The following is an 18,946-nucleotide window of genomic DNA, read 5'->3' as shown; positions in this document are numbered from 1 at the left end:
TCTAAGATTTTGAAACGAATGAACTCATTTAGTTTTTACAACAAACTCTGTAAGAAAGAATGATTGCTATGCAAGCACAAAGAACATCGGTAATTGCCCAAGTTTATACGCCCAGTAAGGGGCAGAGCTGGTCCACGCAGCCTGGACCTAGAGCCCGTGTTCTTAACCACCCTAGTCTGCTTCTTGCTTTCAAGACACAGCACGTGTTTTCCTTAACTGGAAGCCATTTATGCCTCTTCCACGGGAATGAAGCCAGTCGTACAATGACGCACACAACGCCTTTATACTTCAGTAAGCGCATACACACCCCAAAGCCTAATGTAACGAGAAGAGCAGCCACTTTTAAGCCAACCGATCACCGGAACATTCCCAGATAAAAGGAATATTCATAGACAAAGTAAAGATTGGATGGCCTACAACTCCAGGTGTTTTATCCCAGACACTAAAGAGCAAGTCAACGTCATCAAGAAACACTTGTCCAGCCTGAGCAAGAGCGAGACCCCATCTCTACTAAAAATATAAAAGAAATTATATGGACAGCTAAAATATATATATAGAAAAAATTAGCCGGGCATGGTGGTGCATGCCTGTAGTCCCAGCTACTCGGGAGGCTGAGACAGGAGGATCACTTGAGCTCAGGAGTTTGAGGTTGCTGTGAGCTAGGCTGACGCTACGGCACTCACTCTAGCCTGGGCAACAGAGTGAGACTCTGTCTCAAAAAAAAAAAAAGAAACACTTGTTTATTTAGAGGAAAAAATAAAAAATAAAAGACACTGGTGAAAAAGTTGCGAAGATTGAATGAGATTCTCTTCATTTGGACGTTACGTTATGCAAATCACATGCAAAATATACAAATCTGCATGCAGGTAAGGAGAGAGAGGCTGGAGTCGTTTTCTCTTTAAGCCTTAAGTAAACACCTTCTGAAATGCAGTGAGGGTACTGAATACGAGTTTCACAGCGGTATGACTTTTCAGGTCTAGCTCATTAAAGGCCCACAGAAAATTGAATTAACCACATATTCAAAAAATGTAAATGCTATAGAAAATTTTATAGTCCTTTTATCACCGTGGCCATTAAAATATGATTTTTAAGTACCTTCTAGGACTCTTTCTACTTCCAGAGCTGCAGCGTTCACGGCATATAATATCTCCCTTTCACAGTGGTGCTGAAAGGAAGAGATATCACTTAAAAACATCAGAAGTATGTTCTATCATAACTGGTATCACCAAGATCAAAAACCCAGTCTGACCATGAATATATCCTAATCCATATCCCAACGGACTGGATTATAACAAACTCTGCTGCGTAGGATAAAAAAATTTCCCAGTATTTCATTCTCCGAGGTGATTGGTATGGCCGACTCCTTTACTTAGGAACAACTAATCTGACGCCATATTATTCTAACTTCCTATGGAGACCATTACAGAAAACGCCTCCTCTTCAACCTACTCCAGGAACATAGAACGGCTATATCATTGCCTTTTCTGTTGAATCTATAACCCTTGCTATACAACAAAAAAAGAATTCCTCAAACTAAGAAGAAATAGGAAAGTAGATACGTAGAAAATATGATAAGCATGGAGAAAGCCGATTAAAAGGACTCAGAAAGATTTCTGGCAGTTACTTCTTTAGAAAGAAAATCTACTAAGGATAGTAGAGATACAAAGATAAATAAAATAGAATTCCTGCCTTCAATATTCTCAGATTTTTTAAACTTTATGTTGGAACCCAGGATATGAAATTCTAGAGTTATCAGAATACAGACCGTGTTGGGGTGGGGTGTGGGTTCATAAAAGAGACCTAGCAACTCTCTATCAATCAAAGTAAACTACCCTACCCTAGGGAATATACATGTCCTATCCCTTATTGGTAGTACAGGGCAGGAGAAAAACCTGTTTGCCACTTATCGTCTCTTAAAAGGTTCGGTGAGGAAGGAACTGAATCCGCTGGGTGACATTCGTAAAACATCAGCATTGTAGGGGACTTCAGAGAATTTGTTCTACGGGTCAGACAAGCAAACATAAAAAAGCCCAATGACTTTCCCAAAGTCACACAGTTACTTAGTGACAGTGGAATGGGACCCAGCCTGATACCTATTTTTAACTTATTATGCCAAATAATTTTCACCTAAGGATTTCAGCCATCTATGCTTTCCTAGACCCAACTTATTAGAAACAGCTGGCTGCTGGCTCCATGTTCCGTGGTAGGCCCAGCTACGTGGGAGGCTGAGGCAGGATGAGGATCACTTGAGGCCAGGAGTTTGAGCCCAGCCTGGGCAACATAGCAAGACCTCGTCTCCAAACACACAAACAAAGAAATTACCAAGTCATATCTATTCAGAGATTGCTTCCAGAGCAAGCGTCCCAAACGTGACGTTAAATTGTGCCACGTCCCTGCTTTAATCTAACCCAGGTTCTTCCACAACATCACCCCCAGCCTAGACTCCTGGACCCCCCGCCTCATACCTTCTGTTCCAGAGACACCAAACTGCTCGTCGTCCCGAAATGAGGACAACGGATGGACGCTGCCTTGCTCCGCTCAGGCTCCTCCCACCTGTTTTCAGGAACAACTTCCACCCGTCCCTGCAAACAGCTCTTTGCCAAAGACGACGCATTCGAACTTTCAGGCCGGAATGAGTCACAGCTGTCCCTGTCCTCCCCCCACTGCTGTTGCTGACCGATCACGCTGCTTAGCAATCCCGTGTCTCCAGGAGCCTGGGTCCTCCAGGGGAGGGTCCACAGCCTCGCACCTCTGCTCTAAGCCCCAGCTGCAAACACACAACAAGCACTCAGTAAATACCTGTTGAATCAAGTCAATGAGATGAGGGTTAAAACCGGTGTCCTTATTTCTGTCTCTCTGTTTTATATCAAAGACGTCTAGTTCAAAATACGGTGAAGCTAAAGATCACCGCTGGCAATGAGCAGCAAAATATGCAAAACCTGATTGTGGAAAAGCAGTTGCAGTGCAGAGAACGAGCCCCACACCACGTGCACTCCCTGAAGCAGGTGTTTCGGAAAGAAAAGCTTTCTTGGAACAGGTGAGCCTTATTGCCGCTTTGCTTTCATTGCAAATACTTTGAGTACCTGATTCCTGTTCATTTGTCAGCCCCTGCCAGGAGCAAAGCCAAGAAACCACAACAAGAGAAAAATAAACCTTTACACGCAGGCAACAAAGCACTGGCTCTGAGTAACAATTACCTGGGGTCACGCAGAAATGCTAAGGAGCCGGGACAGTTCACTAAATACATTTCATTCTTCATCATGGAAAATAAGGAGTGCAAAATAAAAGCTTCATCATTCACTGTAATTTGTAGGCATCCACAGAGAAGTACAGATTTCTTCATTTTACTTTATTGGGTAGAACAGCTCAGCCTCACCGAGGCAGTCACACGGGGCAGAAGGCACCTGGCCTGCGTAGAGACAGCAGTGCGTGTACAGCACGGGGCAGAGGATCCAGACATAAACTGCCCAGAAATTTCTCTCTGGCGGTTCTAGAGGTCACCCCAATGACAGCCATTTGATGGGACTGAAGAAGTAATTTGGTTAGTGTCTACTTCTTCCTGCAAATTGCCTGGATGCTAAATGGGGCAGCAATAAAATACTTGCAGTACCCATGATGCTTTGATGATGCTGGATGCCAGAAAGTAAATATTCTAAGCATACAACTATTTCCCCGGAAGTCAAAGTGCTGGTGAGTTCCTGATCAGGTGATTTCAAACCCTGGGATCAAGAACCTATACCTGGAGCCGGGGGCAGAGGTGGGGAGGGGGGAGGCAATGTTCTAGCCCACCCGCCTTAGTCCGTTTGTGCTGCCATGACAAATAGCTGAGACTGGGGAATTCATAAACAACTGAAATTTATTTCTCACAGTTATGGAGGCTGGGAAGTCTAAGATCCAAGGTGCTGGCAGGTTCAGTGTCTCGTGAGGGCTCCCTGCTTCCGAGATGCCACCTTGAACACGCATCCTCACGTGGCAGGAGAGATGCAAAGGCAAAGAAAGGCTCCACCTAGTTCTCTCCAGCCCTTTCATATGGACTAATCTCCTCCATGAGGGTGGAGCCTCAGGGCCTGATCACCTCCTACAAAACCCACCTCCTAATGCTGTTGCATTGGGGATTAAATTTCAACATGAATTTTGGAGGGGACACGAGCATTCAAATCCTAGTACCACTCAATTAAATAGTTCAGGCAGGAAAGAGGAGATTCCCTAAAAAAAAAAAAAAAAAAAATTAAAAATGGGGCCGGGCACGGTGGCTCACGCCTGTAATCCCAGCACTCTGGGAGGCCGAGGTGGGCGGATCGTTTGAGCTCAGGAGTTCGAGACCAGCCTGAGCAAGAGCGAGACCCCATCTCTACTAAAAATAGAAAGAAATTATATGGACAGCTAAAAATATATATAGAAAAAAAAAATTAGCCGGGCGTGGTGGCGCATGCCTGTAGTCCCAGCTACTCGGGAGGCTGAGGCAGGAGGATCGCTTGAGCCCAGGAGTTTGAGGTTGCTGTGAGCGAGGCTGACGCCACGGCACTCACTCTAGCCTGGGCAACAGAGTGAGACTCTGTCTCAAAAAAAAAAAAAAAAAAAAAAAAGGAAATGGAAGGCTGTTAATAAGTAAGACAATAGAGGAATGAACACTAGGCAGATAAAAACATAAGATGTGCATTTCAGAACCTGAGAAAGTTAAGAACTGCTAAATGTAGGCCAGAGAATAAAGACACACCAACTTCAAGTCTGCCAAAACTATTTATAGATTCATCCCATAAAGTGTCAGGAAAGCAGAACTAGGACCAAAGGTAGAATAATGAAAAAGGCAGCTTCAACTTAAAATAAGAACTTTATTGCAAAAGGACATATTTAAAACTAAGCAGACGGCCCTGTATGGGGTGGCTCCCCATGGAGGGTGTCTGGAGGCGGTAATGTGGGAGGTCATCAGGCTGTGAGGGTGGAGCACTCGTGAATGAGATTAGTGCCCTTAGGGAAAGAGAGGTAACCGGCTCTCTCTCTCTGTCACATGAGGATGCGACAAGTCTGCAGTCTGCAACCGGGAAGAGGCCCTCACCAGAACCCAACCACGCCGGCACCCTGATCTCACATTTCCAGCCGCACAACTGTGAGAAATACATTTCTGTTGTTTGTGAGCCACCTGGTCTGTGGGACTTTGTAATAGCTGCCCAAGCTAAGGCGATAACGTAACAGGAACCGGAGCTAAACAAGGAGACGATTTTGTCAAAGCTCAATGAACGTACACGTAACATGCGGGGATTTCACTGCATGTGTATTACCTCAAAAGAAAAAATGTAAACAACTATCGAACTCTAATTCATGACTGCATGCTGAAATATTCAGAGGAAGTCGACTCGTGTCTGCAATTTACTTTGAAATGTATAAAAAATAAGATAGATGGGGGGGTGAACAGAGAGGTAGGTAGAGGGAGAGACATACAATAAAGCAAGTGCAGGAAAACTAATGGGAAAATCTAGGACAGGGATGTGGGTGTTCACCATAAAATTCTTTAACTTTTCTGTATGTTTGAAAATTTTCATAACACAATGTGGAGAAAATTAGTAAAAGAGACAATTTATAGCTCTGACTCACTGAGTGCTTACCACTGCCAGGTACTGTGCTAAATGTTTTATAAGCATCATTTAATTTACTCCTCGAAACTATCTTGTGAGTTAGATACTATTATCACATCCCCATTTTATTGGTAATTAAACTAAGGCTTAGGGAAATAAAGTCACTCAAGGTCACAGAGCAAGTAAATAAAGAATGAACTCAGCTCAGACTGTCTCTGAACTATACCTCATACGAATTTCCTGTCTGTACAGAAGAGACAAAGTGCAGAAAAACAGAACGGGAACAAAAGAGGAAAGCAATCTCAGTTGGTAATAAACCAGAGATGGGAACGTCTGGTCGGAGTCCCCATTTCGCCCATCCTTTAATTCTAAACTACAAGCAGGGCTGGCTACGTACTTTGCAGAGCTCTGTATAAATAAACACGGAGGATCCCTTCGTTCAAAAACAATCAGGAATTTTAAGATAATGACAGCAGAGTGTTAAACCCAGCTCAGCCTTCCCAGAGCCAGCTCTGCCTGACCCCACGGGGCACGAGCCCAAGAAGCAGGCCCTGAGCACAAGAACAAGAAGCGCTCAGTGTGATTATGGTCACTGCAAATCTCTCAGAACATCAAACCAATCTTTCTGCCATTCCACTTTTTCCCATCTTCCTCTCCTGAAGTCAGGGTTTTTACATTCAAGAAGCAAAAAAAAAAAAAAAAAAATGGCCAGCCCAAACCTTGGTGGTCACGGAGTCTGAATATCCCAAAGCTGGGGTAGGTCTCCACGAAAGATGATTTTATTTTCTCGCCCAAATCAAGACGCATTCGTCAGAAACGGCACTGAATTGAACTGGCCGTCGTGGACGCAGCTGGGAAGTGCCGATGGATCGCCCTACACAGGTAAACAGGTTCCAGAGAGGCGGGCTCTGCCACTGGTGGAATGGACCGGTTATCTATCCATCATTCCCTCCCCTCCACCTCCCACCCCACCGGCAGTCACCCAATGTCTCCTGCGTTTGTGTGGCTGCCTTTTCCCCTCGGGATTTCTAACCAAAGAGCTCATTTGTTCTGTGCAAAACGGAGACCGAGGCGCCCATGGAAAGTGCTTTAAAAAAATAAAGCTCCCATCTATTTCCAGGCCGCAGCTGTAATCGGTAATTCTCAGACAGACGTGAAACACGGTCGTTTGGCTGCGGATAATGGGCTGTTCGGCCACTCAAAAGACTTCTATATTTTTTCATGTACTGCACAAAATGCTTCATTTCGACTGGAATCAAAATGACACATCCTTTCACATCAGAGTTTTGCTGGCTGCCTCGGGAAGCTGGAAAACACTGTCGCTACGGAACAACCGGGCGGGTTTTGCGAAACCCAGGCTGGGGGAAAGGGCGCAGGAGGCGTGATTGGCCTCCCTTTTTCATTCTGCGCTGACAGTGCTGGGGTTATTCAAATTGAAATGATCATTCTGGAAGCTCTGAGAACGCCACATTCAAAAATGATGCCCCACGTTACGAGAATGTAAGATCCCTGTGTGAGAAAGGCCACAAGAAGACGCAGCGTGAGAATGAGTTGTTTTGAGGCCTTGCAGGAAGTCCCTAATTCTAAAGGGGAGCAATCACATGAACCGGGAAGAGGGGAAGACGCTCAGTATGCTGATCCTCTAGTAGTTTCTGGGGCTGCGGCCTCATTCAGCGCTAGGAAAGCCACTCTGCAAAATGCAGAAAGCCAGCCCGCTTCCAAGGGGACTGGGAGGCCCAGCTTTGACTTGGGGGGACAGGCGGTACATGGGCAACGTATGTAACCTGAATTTTTGTATCCCCCATAATAAGCTGAAATAAAAAAAACAAACAAACAAACAAACAAACAAAAACACTATGCATTTTTAAGTGCAAAGAGATTCTCCTCTCCTTTGCAGACTTGTGACATGCCTGGAAATAGGGCAAGGAATTCTGCCTCGTAGGGCTGGCCGGGCTATTTGGCTCAAAGTCCTTTTTGTCTTGGTAGGAACTGAGACCAAGGACAGGTAAAATCGGCGTGGGTTTTTAATTTGAAGCATTCGCCAGCATTATGGCAACTGTAGTCAGTAAAGCAAATCACTAGACCCGGGTAGATGGCCTGCCGAGCGTGCTTACTCACACGCCAACGCACACCGGCCCCGGGTGCAATGCCAAGGACGGAGCTGAAGGCATGTGCGCACATATTTACACCTCCAAGCAAAGCCAACCCCTCCCTCAAATAAAGTGAACGAGCGGATAATCCACCAGGGCTGGGCATGTGGCAGACAGTGTGTCCGACTACAGACAGAACCATGTGTCACGGCTCTTGGTTTTTTAGACAACCAGTGACGTCTTTGGAAACCGCTTATTTACTTCTATTGCCGTTGTCAACTCATCAGAGCTGGGAGGCAATGGGAACAACAGCCTTTTAACTAGGGTGGAGAGATGTCTGTTTTAAAGATAGATACTGACCTGAAATTTACATTTCTAATGTTTTTAAAATAGCACCGTTTGCACCTACCTGTTTTCCTTCCAAGGGCTACACTGGGAAAAGGGTGAGCTTTGAGGTCAGGTGAACCTGGCTGGAACCCTGTCCCCATGGGCTAGTGGTACTCAACGGCTCTGAACCTTGGTTTTCCTCTTTTGAAAAATGGCGGAAATGATTCTACCTCATTCGTGTGTTGGGAAGATTAAATAAGATAATGTATGTAAGACACCAGCACAGGCCTAGCACGTAAAAGGTGTTACACATCACATCGCTGGCTCCTTCTCCCTCTCCCCTCCCCTTCCCCGCATCGAGGCACTGGAACCACAGTTTTGTGCTGCCTCCTCCTGCCTGCATGCTAATGATGGCCTGAAGGTGGTTTGAGAGCGATTTTAACAACCTCAAGTTATTCTACTTGTTAGTGCGGTTACAGTGAATAATAAGTACAACTTGTTAATCATTCTGGACAGTTTTTGCATTGGAAAAATCACACTGGCAGCTTTGCATAAGAAAAGGTAAAAATATGAGCTTTAAAAGGGAATAAATAAAGCTTGATCACTCAGCTCACAATTCAGTATTTCCTATTTTTGCCTTTCAAATGAGCGCTACTGAAGTGCCTACAATTGCCTTCTATCAACATTTCATCCCCATTTCTCTCTAATAGGTATTAGTAAATTTGCAAGATCCTCCCACAGAAATAGTGGAGCACTCGGGCTCTGAGGCCGGACCACCTGGGTTGGAATGGCAGCTTCCCCACCTAGTAATTGCGTGAACTTGGCAAACGACTGACTCCTTTCAGGCGATGGTTTCCATGACTTTTAAGTGAGGATAACAACAGTACCACCTTCATCTTACCGACTTATTGTTAGCTAAATGTATGATAAAACTGACATAACATAGATCCCGACACAGAATAAGAGTTCAAATAACTTTTCCCCCCCCCCATCCAACTAACACATCAAATTGAAATTCTTTCAGGGAGAGAGGGTGTTGGACTGCCCTCTTCAAATAGAATGTGGTCACCATTCTCCTGAGAGGGTCAATTTCTCCATCTGTGGCTCTTCAGATTCCTAGAAGGAAAGGGTTAGGACATGGAGAGGGGACAGTGGGGACTGGAGATATCCACAGCTCTGCTCTGGCTTGGGCCTAGGAGGTACACCCCAAACACACACACACACACACACACACACACACACACAAACACATTTAGACCAACTGCCTCCTCATGGAGAGAAACAACTTGAGGAGAGAGAGGTTAAGGGACTAACTCAAAATCCTTATCTACTTTTAAATTAAAAAGAAAAAAAGGGACTATAAAGTACTTAAAATGGCCCTTCACTGATGATAATTTCCAAACTCTGGTTAAGTGACCGAGGTCAGAAAGATCTCTTCTGATTTCTAGGTCGCAGTTGGGAGATTCAGAGCTGTCCTTCTCAGACTTCATGCACACAAGTCACCCGCATTAAAATGCAGATTCTAATTAAGCAGTTTGGACAGGCCTTGCAAGCCTGCATTTCTCACAAGCTTCCAGAAGATGCCAGTGTTGCTGGTCCACGGACCACACTTTGAGGAGCAAGAACCCACCGTTGACCAGGCACCCCCCATGGCCTGCTCCTCTCCTCAGCATACAGACACAGCCCCTCAAACTTTCCTTAGATGGTTTCTCATCGCAGTTAAAATAAAACCCAAATTCCTTTTCATGGCCTACAAAGCCTGCTTAGCCTCGGTTACTCCGTGCCAACCACGCTGGCCTGCAGGCTCTTCCAGAAAACACCAGGAACATTCTCCCTCAGGGCCTTTGCACGAGCTGCTCCCACGGCCAGGAAAGCTCTCAGCGAACACCCACGTGCCTCATGCCCTCACTTCGTTCAGGCCTCTGCTCAATGTCACCTCTCCAGAGAGGCCTTCCTTGCCTGGCGCCAGGATGGCGCCCACGTGACCCCGTACCCTTCACAGCACTGTCACTGCTGACGTGAAACCCCAACACGCGCTCAGCGCCTGTCCCACCACTAGCGCGTGGCTGGATGCTGTTCTCTTTTGTTCATCGTTGCACCCTTGGGATCTAGAACACCGAGCACACATTAGGTGCTCAATAAATCACTGAATGAACAATTCCTCCATGGACATTAAAGTAGCTGCGTGAGCTATCTCTGAACATTTTACCAAAATAGTGTCTGCAGGCCTGTGTTCATTTTTCAGGCACGCACTTCATTACGAGGGGATACATTTTTCAAGCTAAAAGAGTGAGAAAAAAGATGATTTCCGATATTAGTGCCGCAAACAACTCACTGGAGGAAAGAGAGGGAAACAAGAGCAGAACTTGTTCTCCCAGGGACACGGCGAAGATGGATGAGCCCGGCTGATGGGATGAATGAGCAGTCCGGGAGGATCACAAGGGAGACCAGACAAATGAACGCTCTGATTACAAACATTTTCCCACACTGGTGCTCAGCGAACGCTGAGTAAAGAGAACAGTGATAATGCAGTACAGGGATTACTGCATGCTTCTTCAAACTCTACACAGCCCAGAACAGAAATCCAAAAAAAAAAAAATTTTTTTCACAAGGAAGTTTATGAATACAATTTTTATGACCAATGGTTGAATGTTCTTAACATCATGCTTTTCAGAGGACCCCGTGGTTCCAGTCCTAGGTAATAATTTTTATTTATTCAATCGTAAGTTATTACTTGAGTCATAAACTTAAATGCCCCTAAGGAGTCGAGCAGGCGACGTAAATGAAGACTGTGGGCGACACACAGGCGGCGGGAGGCGGGGGGGGGGGGGGGGGGGGGGGGGGGGGGGGGTCCCTGGGCTGGTGTCCACGCCTCTGCCCGGGGGGACGAAGGCCCCCCGGCTCCGGCCAGGTGAGCACCCAGGCTGGGGGGAAACCAGGGCTTTCTGGTAAGAGCTCTCTATTTTTACTGTTGACAACTAGCTCAAACGTTTTCTAAAAGCCAAGCAAACAAAACACAGTTGTAGCCACTGTTGGTCTTCAGTTTGGAATCTCTGATAAATACTCCAACTGGAAGGACAGAAGTAATATGTCTGCTTTCTAATTATCTGAAAATTTCCAGATAAAATATTGCTATCTGCACAAACCCAGGTCTTTGTTAGTTATACATGAGGGAAATTTTGGAGGAAATCTGAGATACTTGAGGTATAAGATAGTGGCTATGGACTTTATAAATGAAACATTAATAATACAATGACTTCATTTTTACCCATAGACTCTTAACATTGTATGGCTAATAGTTCAGTTATCAGATATTTGTTAAATAACAAGATTCTGATCAACATATGAAGTACTTACAAAGCAAAGTAAAGATTTTTCTGGCACGGTTACTTTGCCCCTTGTCTAAAGCAGTCTTTGTTATCTTTCTCCATCCCCAAACTCCTACTTAGTCATCAAAACCCAGTTCAAACGCCACTCCCACTGTGAAAGTACCCCAAGCCGACATGGTCAGCATTTCCCTTCTCTTTCTTCTCCACTCTTCGAGTCCTTGGCACGTAGCTCTAGACTCCGAGTATTTGCCCATCTGTGTGACTCCTTCATTTGACCATGCCTGGGAATGGTGGGTTTTTTTTAAATCATACCTTTTAAAATCCCACGTCCTTGGACTAACTCCACGTAAAGCAATACTAAATAAATGATCAGAGTCGCAGCCAGGCTTGGCAGTTCCAACCAGGAGGAAAAAAAAAAAAAAAAAAAAATCCCCAAATTCCTAAATATATCAAGACAAGCTATTTCTCAGGCACACATTTCTTAAAATTCAGTCAACTTTCAGAATATGCAAATGACAATAAAACTTCCCTTCAGCACATTATAGTGACAGTTACAAGAAAATGACATAAAACTGCTCCCTGAGGAACCATCTCAAGACAGCTAGCTACTCAGGGTTGTCACTATGAAGGGCACCATCTAAGTCAGATTTTTTTCAGCTTTAGTAATAAAGATGGCACAGTTACCAGCCTGTTCACGTTGCCCCCTCTGCCTTCAGGACTTGATTTGGCCTGGGCCTGAAGCAGGAAAAAAAATATGTGTCGTGAACATGAAGCACACGGCAAAAAAGCACTCGTGGGTTTTAAGCAGGTACACATCAGAGATGTGGACCTTGGGCTCACGGGGTAGCAGCGGAGACTCTCCGTCCTCGAAATTCCCTGTGTGAGCTTCCGCCCTATCCCAGTTCTAACACGCGGGATGAGCCACCTGCCCAAGGTCCGGGCAGCCTCAGAGTCCACCCCAGATGCTGGGACCAATCAGAGCTTTCGGAGTCAACGAACCCCGAGGCAGGAGGAAATTAATATTCTCCGCGTGCGCATGGGCGTGCAGTATTACAGGGAAGTTAGACAGTCACGTTATTCTGCACTTCCAGGAACCAACTCCGGGTCAGATTAAGGCCCCGGCCAAGTCCATTGCCAATTCTGCAGGGCAGAAAAACATTCATCATCGCCAGTAAATAACTTCCCACTCCCTGGCTCCCGCATGCACTCCGCTAGTCAAGTGTCAGCCCAGAGCCTGGAACTCGCATGCTCTGTGGCTTTCACGGTGACAACTGCATTTCCAGGCCTGTGGTTGCAGGCGAGACAACATCTGTAATTGTCTTGTTGGCGCGGGGTAGAACAAATACACATTTAGATCACAACAGATAAACGCTTCCTCTGAATTAATCACACAAGGGAGGCCAGAAAACATACATCCATCGGGGAAATGGGATCTCATAGTGGCAAACCCACCAAGAAGACAGAACTTCTTGAAATGGAAGGAAATTTTCGAATATTAACTGTATCCTGCAAGTGGGAGCTCTTCTTACGAGGCAAGTCCATACAATGGCAGCAAACAGATAAAGCTAACTGGGAAGGCCTGGAGGTGAACAGCTGGGGGCGTTGGGGGGCGGTCATGTTCCAGGGAATCCCTCTCACCCCAGCCACCAAGACCACACCGATGACAGCGCCAAGGCAACCCCTTCCAAAACGTCCCTTTTGCAGACCCACTGTGTGCCTGGCAGGGAAGACCATGAAACCTGCTTCCACACCCAAGTGGCAGGAGACAACAGCATAAGAGAAGCCATAAGTAGACTTCGCCCTCTTTTCTTCTAATACATAAATTTTCTTCTAGAACATACATGGTTTTGTTGTTGGTTTTTTGGGGTGTTTTGTTTTTTTTTTTTTTTTTTTTTTTTTTTGAGACAGAGTCTCACTCTGTTGCCCAGGCTAGAGTGCCGTGGCATCAGCCTCGCTCACAGCAACCTCAGACTGCTGGGCTCAAGCGATCCTCCTGCCTCAGCCTCCCAGGTAGCTGGGACTACAGGCATGTGCCACCATGCCCGGCTAATTTTTTCTATATATATTTTTAGTCGGCCAGATAATTTCTTTCTGTTTTTAGTAGAGACAGGGGGTCTCACTCTTGCTCAGGCTGGTCTCGAACTCCTGACCTCGAGCGATCCACCCGCCTCGGCCTCCCAGAGTGCTGGGATTACAGGCGTGAGCCACCGCGCCCAGCCTAGAACATACATGTTGTTCTGTTCAGAGCAGAACTGGTTAAGTTAGACTATGTTTGGTGGGAAGGAGGGAGGGAGAGAGAAAACGGATTTTCTAACAAAGCCAACTCTGTACGCGGAATAACTACATCGCTGCGGTGTGGCCTCTGACAGCGGCGCAAGGTGAGCAGAACGACTCGTTAGTAGACACACTCGCTGGGTTTGTTAAACAAACCCTGCTATGTTAGCTGGGCGAGCATACGGAAGGAATGCAGAAGGGTGTACAAGGAATCCTGTCTTCTAGTTGGAGTCACTACACTGAGGTTTCCCGGCAGTAAGCAGCAAGGGGTCCTTCACTTTAGACACCTTCAGGGACCACTGCCTGTGACAGTCCATGGGAAAAATTCCCTCCCCTTTGGGTTCTTCTCCCTTCCTTTTGCTTTCCTCACTTCCCCTTCCCTTCTCTACTCTCATGGGCCCAGTTCCCCAGGAGACAGACTCTGAGTCGGAAATTCGTGTTCAGGACTCCGCTGGGAAGTGCTCAGGGACCAGAGCTGGGAAGGTTAAGTCAAGCAGGCCCTGGCAGAAGTTGAACCCGGGAGCAACAGAGCCCTCAGCCAACTCCACAGGGAACTGCCAGGCTGGGATGGCCCTTCAGAGATAGGTCCTGGCAGTGCCACCTTCCTAGGGGAAGGGTTGTAACCTTGGGCTAAACCAGGGGCAATTTCTGAGACAAGGTTCAACTGTGAGCCTTCAGCCGCAGCTGGGAAATGCATAGTTCATTTCCGAAGGGGAGATCTGGGTGGCCCCCCACAGGAATCCATTCTCTGCCCTTCCCTTCTCTCTTCTCCCTTTCCTTCCATTCTCTTTCCTTCCCAAGACCTGAGTCCTTAAACTCCTTTCTTCTCCTTCCCCCAGGGTCCTGCTTCTTACCCGCTTTGGTCTATCAGACAAGGTTGTAATATTTCTATTCCATCTAGCTCCCCTAGGGAGGGGATCAGCCTTTCACAATGACAATATGTAACGGCTCTTATTAGATCTGCAGCGAATTTTCAAAAGAAAATTCCCTCTTTTTTATCTAAAGACCACACTACCAAATGGGGACCACAGGCTAGCTCAGCTTTAGCACCTGCCATGGCTCCAATAGGGCATTTTTCTTTGTTGGTCTTACTTTAAATTATGCATGCTTGTGAGAGGGGAAAAGCCAAGTAGAACAGAAGAGATAAAAGAAATGTGTATCTACGTATACATCCATTCCTCACTCCCTCTCCACTTATACCATTACCCCAAACTCCGAAGCTGGCCCAGAATATTCCCTTTCCTGTTCTATGTGTCCACTGGTATAAAAAAAAAAAAAAAAAAACCTTTTCTTTCCTTCCTACATCTCATCCATCTTCCCATCCCTACACACCTCTCCACATCGTACACCATCCACTCGTACACCGCTCCCCCCGTGCTCCAGGTATCCCAGCCTATGCCATCCCTTTATCTTAGCAACTGTACGTTTAACATATATTAATATTAAGAACTTCATTGTTCTGTAGGTGTTTTGTTCAGATTTACATCTTCCCATGTGACCGCAAACTCCTTAAATACAGAAAACACAGATGGCTTTTTTCTCTATGAGCCTAGAAGTGTGCTGAGCACATATGTAAACCAAAAGGACATGCCTGCTGAACGACCAACTGATATCTGAGCCTTCCTGGGTAATCTCAGGGGCCCCGTGATGAGAGGCTTTGTAAGGACGTGAGCAGTTACTGTCTTTAGCAAACTTTTAGCAACAGGCAAGGCAACCTGGGCAGAGGGAAGAGCACGGCGCTGAGTTAAGACCAAGGCGATCCTGGCTCTGTTTCCATTTCAACCCCGGTGTGGCCTGGGTATCCCACTTCCATAACCTTCTCTGACCCCCCGTTTCTCATTCTTTAAAAAGGGAATGATAATACCGTCCTCTTAGAATCAAAACAGGTCAAGGAGAAGAGAGCCCTTCAAAACCTCTTCTGTTTAAGGGATTTCCTTCTGTACTGAATTAGCGGGAAACAGACGCCAGCCATTCTTGTCCAGGGTAATTCTAATAAGCACCTTAGTAATGGTGGGAGGGATTACCTCTCGGAACAAAACAGCACTCCCTTCTAAACCCACACTTCTCCCCGAAGCCATCGACGAAACCAATGAAAGATGCGATGCATTTAACTCCGTGCCCTTGGCTTTTGCAACCTCATTCTGCAAACTGCTGAGAAGGCACTTCTGCGCTAATGGAACCGGGAGGGCAGCGGCGGGCTGTCTCCCCGCAAGCCCAAGCTACGGAAAAAATGCAGAGGTGTCTCCCGCCACGGCGCTGCTCATTAACTGTCCCATATACGGCCAGGCATGGGGGGACAGTGAGCTCTTCCAAGGCCCAGCGTGGAGGCTGCAGAGTCGGGGAGCCCGGCGGCAGGGCTGTCCTGCTGTTCTGTCAACAAGCTCCGGGCCTCACGGGGCCAGGGCTCGCCCGGAGATCTTTATTCTTCCTCCTCTCATTAAAGCACATCCTGGGGGTCTTGCCTTCAGCAGCTGCGGCCGCATTCTTGAAGATGGTTCTCCTGTTGCTGGGGGCGCGCCGGGAGGGGCACGTTGGAGCAGAGGCAAATGTTGACACGGCTCCCCTCTCACTCCCTCTTCTCAGCAACAGGCACAAGACCCCCGGGGCGGGCGCAGTTTCCTCCATGTGCAGCACGACTGCCCCCGTTTCTATGCTCGCTCTCTGCTCCCTCTCCCGGTCTCTTCACCCCTGCAGACAGGCCAGCAGCAGGGGCTCCGGGGTCAGACTGCCAGGGACCGAGCCCTGGTCCTGTGCAAAGTTGGGCAAGTCACTGCATTTCCTGCCTCCTAACCCGTGAAATGGAGTCCCAGCATCCCCCACACGGGGTCATTATGGAGATTAAATGACACGAGGTAGGCAAAGCACTTCCAAGCACAGTCCCTGCTGTGCAGTGAGTATAGATTGTCATCAACGATCCTCTTTGACCACCTGTAATCTGGCTCCTGTTTGCATGAATCCCACAAAACCACGCTCTCCCGGAACACACTTCACATCCTCCTCCCGTCCTAATCCTGCCATCCCACTCTTCGCCTCCTCTCTCTGCCGCTTGGAACCGGCTGCCTCAGTTTACATATCACCGGAATACCGAACACTCGTTCCGCAGGTCAAGATCGTGCCTGGGGGTTTGTGCAAAAATTCAGAGTACTACCGATCACCTGGAAAATCCACAATTATCTTCCATTAGATTCTAACCTTGATGTGATCCAAGGCCCACACCTGAGAAGCGGCGGGCAGCGATCATTGCCTGGAATCCTAACGCCAGAGAACAAAACAAGGGGGAATCTTGTCCTTGATTTTGCAGCTAATGAAATTATAAATAAAACCACAGGAAAGCCTTCCTACTCAGCTTTGTAGCAGCACTAGCATGTATCTCAGAAAACCCCACTAGCATTAGTAGGATCAGCTCAAGGGACAGACCAGGCAGCTTTGCAAAAAAGTGTATTTTCTATCATACGAAAGAAATAAGTATCCAGTTTTTTTTTTTTTGTCACCATCATTGTTTTTCTCAGTCAGCTAACCTCCAAGACCTATAAAATGCAAATATTTGCTGCCTGTCTTCTATGGTAGGCTTATTTAAGGGATTACTGAATTAACAATGTTTCTGCATTTTTGGGTAAAAATCATAGTGTGTACACCACAGCTATTATAATTAATGCTTGCAATGATACTCATTAAAATGAAAGAAAAAGTTGATTCAAGCGTGAATCCCTGAAGCAAAATATTAAGTGCAGAGCAGAGAAAAGTCTATTGTGCAAACTGGACATGCATTCATTAGCATCATGAACCCAGTGATTTTTTTAATTATCGCTTTTTACTTCTTTATTTCAGAGGTAATATTATCAGAAACTGTAATATAATTAAAAAAACTATGCTGTGCTATGAACAATCGGTTTATGGAAAGCAGAACACTTGGAAAATACAGAAAATGTCATAATCTCACCAGCACAAATACCGTTAGGATATTCGTGGTCTAGTCACAAATCATTTATTGGCAGCCCCCAATGAGCTACGTACTAGACAATGGACAGTCTCAGTTTGATTTTAAGTCTAAATCAGAATCACAAATCTCAACTGTTCATAGCACAGGGGAGAGACGGGGAAGAGGAGCAGGAAAAACGAACATATTTGCTCCTCTTCCCTCCACACTTCAGCGATGAGGAGTCTGGGTCCAGGGAAAGCCACCATGTCTGAGGGTGCCACGTCCTCTAAATCGACTCTGTCTGGGCTCCCAACAGAGTCTCCTTCCCCAGTGAGAATCATATTTCACACACTCCACAGGGAGCCTCCTAAGAGAGCCCTATAGGAGTGAGAACCAAAGTTCCATTAGAGAACATTTTTCTCACCTTCTCACTTCAGTTTTACTGCCTTGTCCTTAAATATGTTTGAATCCAACAAAATTAGACTTTAACTTCTAAAAGATAAAAGACCCAAAGGGGTCCCCCAAAAACCTAGAATCTGTGTAACACAGTTGCGTGACAAATGATGCTGTACTTTTGTACTCTATTTATATGTCTATTGTTCTCAACTCCTATTGAGGCTGTAAACGAGGTGACCAAGGTCTCGCGTTTCCTGATCAGCCGACACCTGACCCAGCCCACCAAGCACCTAGTGTGCGCTCCACAGATACCCTCGGTACGACTAACTCTGATTCCAAAATAAAACCCAAATTATTACATAAGAATTAAGAATGACATTCTGGAACACCCTTTACCAGACATTCACGTGGCTTCTCCCTTACTTCATCCAGGGCCATGCTCACGGACCAGCCCTCGGAGAGGCCACCTTTGATTACAGAACAGGGAATTCCCTACCACTTCCTGTCACCTTGCTCTGTTCTCTTTCTCTTCACAATACCCATCAAAAAAAAAAAATCACCCATCAAAAATAATTATTTTTTAAAGGAATAATGCAGGAGGATTTTAAAAACATACCTTTTGCTTGGTGCTTGATTTCAGGCCAACTCGGGAATGACTTTTGGACTAGAGGAGAAATGAGAAAGAAATCTGTGAAGAACACAGTATAATGGTAGAACTTATTCTGCAGTCATTTCTTCTAGAAGATACAAGTTTTAAGTTAAAATCCTTTCCCCCCAACCTTCCTTCTCAGCCTCTAGAAACCCAAGAATAGCAACGCCGCATAGATTCGTGTTGAAGGTTCCATGATGCCTGGGGGACCAAGACCTAGAGCTACGGAGGCGAAGATGAACCTACGCTCTGTCAATGCCTTGCTCATATTTACCAGTTCAGCACGTTTTCCTAGAAGACACTGGCAGGAACCCAAAACTGCAGCCCATGAAGAAATATCTGCAGCTGTAATAAGGCAAAGGGAAAGAAAGGGAAAACAAATAAAAGAG

At 46.2% G+C, this 18,946-nt stretch overlaps 1 protein-coding gene across 2 annotated transcripts in view; it reads right to left on the bottom strand.

Moving 5' to 3' along the window:
* RASGEF1B (RasGEF domain family member 1B) overlaps window positions 1-18,572 on the bottom strand; it is a 307,416-nt gene extending 288,844 nt beyond the window's left edge. For both annotated transcript variants that reach the window (XM_069485432.1, XM_069485433.1), the window contains exon 1: window positions 18,525-18,572. The gene's annotated coding sequence lies outside the window, so the exon portion shown is untranslated. The remainder of the gene's footprint in view (window positions 1-18,524) is intronic.
* Between the last annotated feature and the right edge of the window lie 374 nt (window positions 18,573-18,946).

This window comes from Eulemur rufifrons, chromosome 13 (genome assembly GCF_041146395.1).
Source record: "Eulemur rufifrons isolate Redbay chromosome 13, OSU_ERuf_1, whole genome shotgun sequence".
NCBI lineage: Eukaryota > Metazoa > Chordata > Mammalia > Primates > Lemuridae > Eulemur > Eulemur rufifrons.
This window is presented reverse-complemented; position numbering and strand designations above follow the sequence as displayed.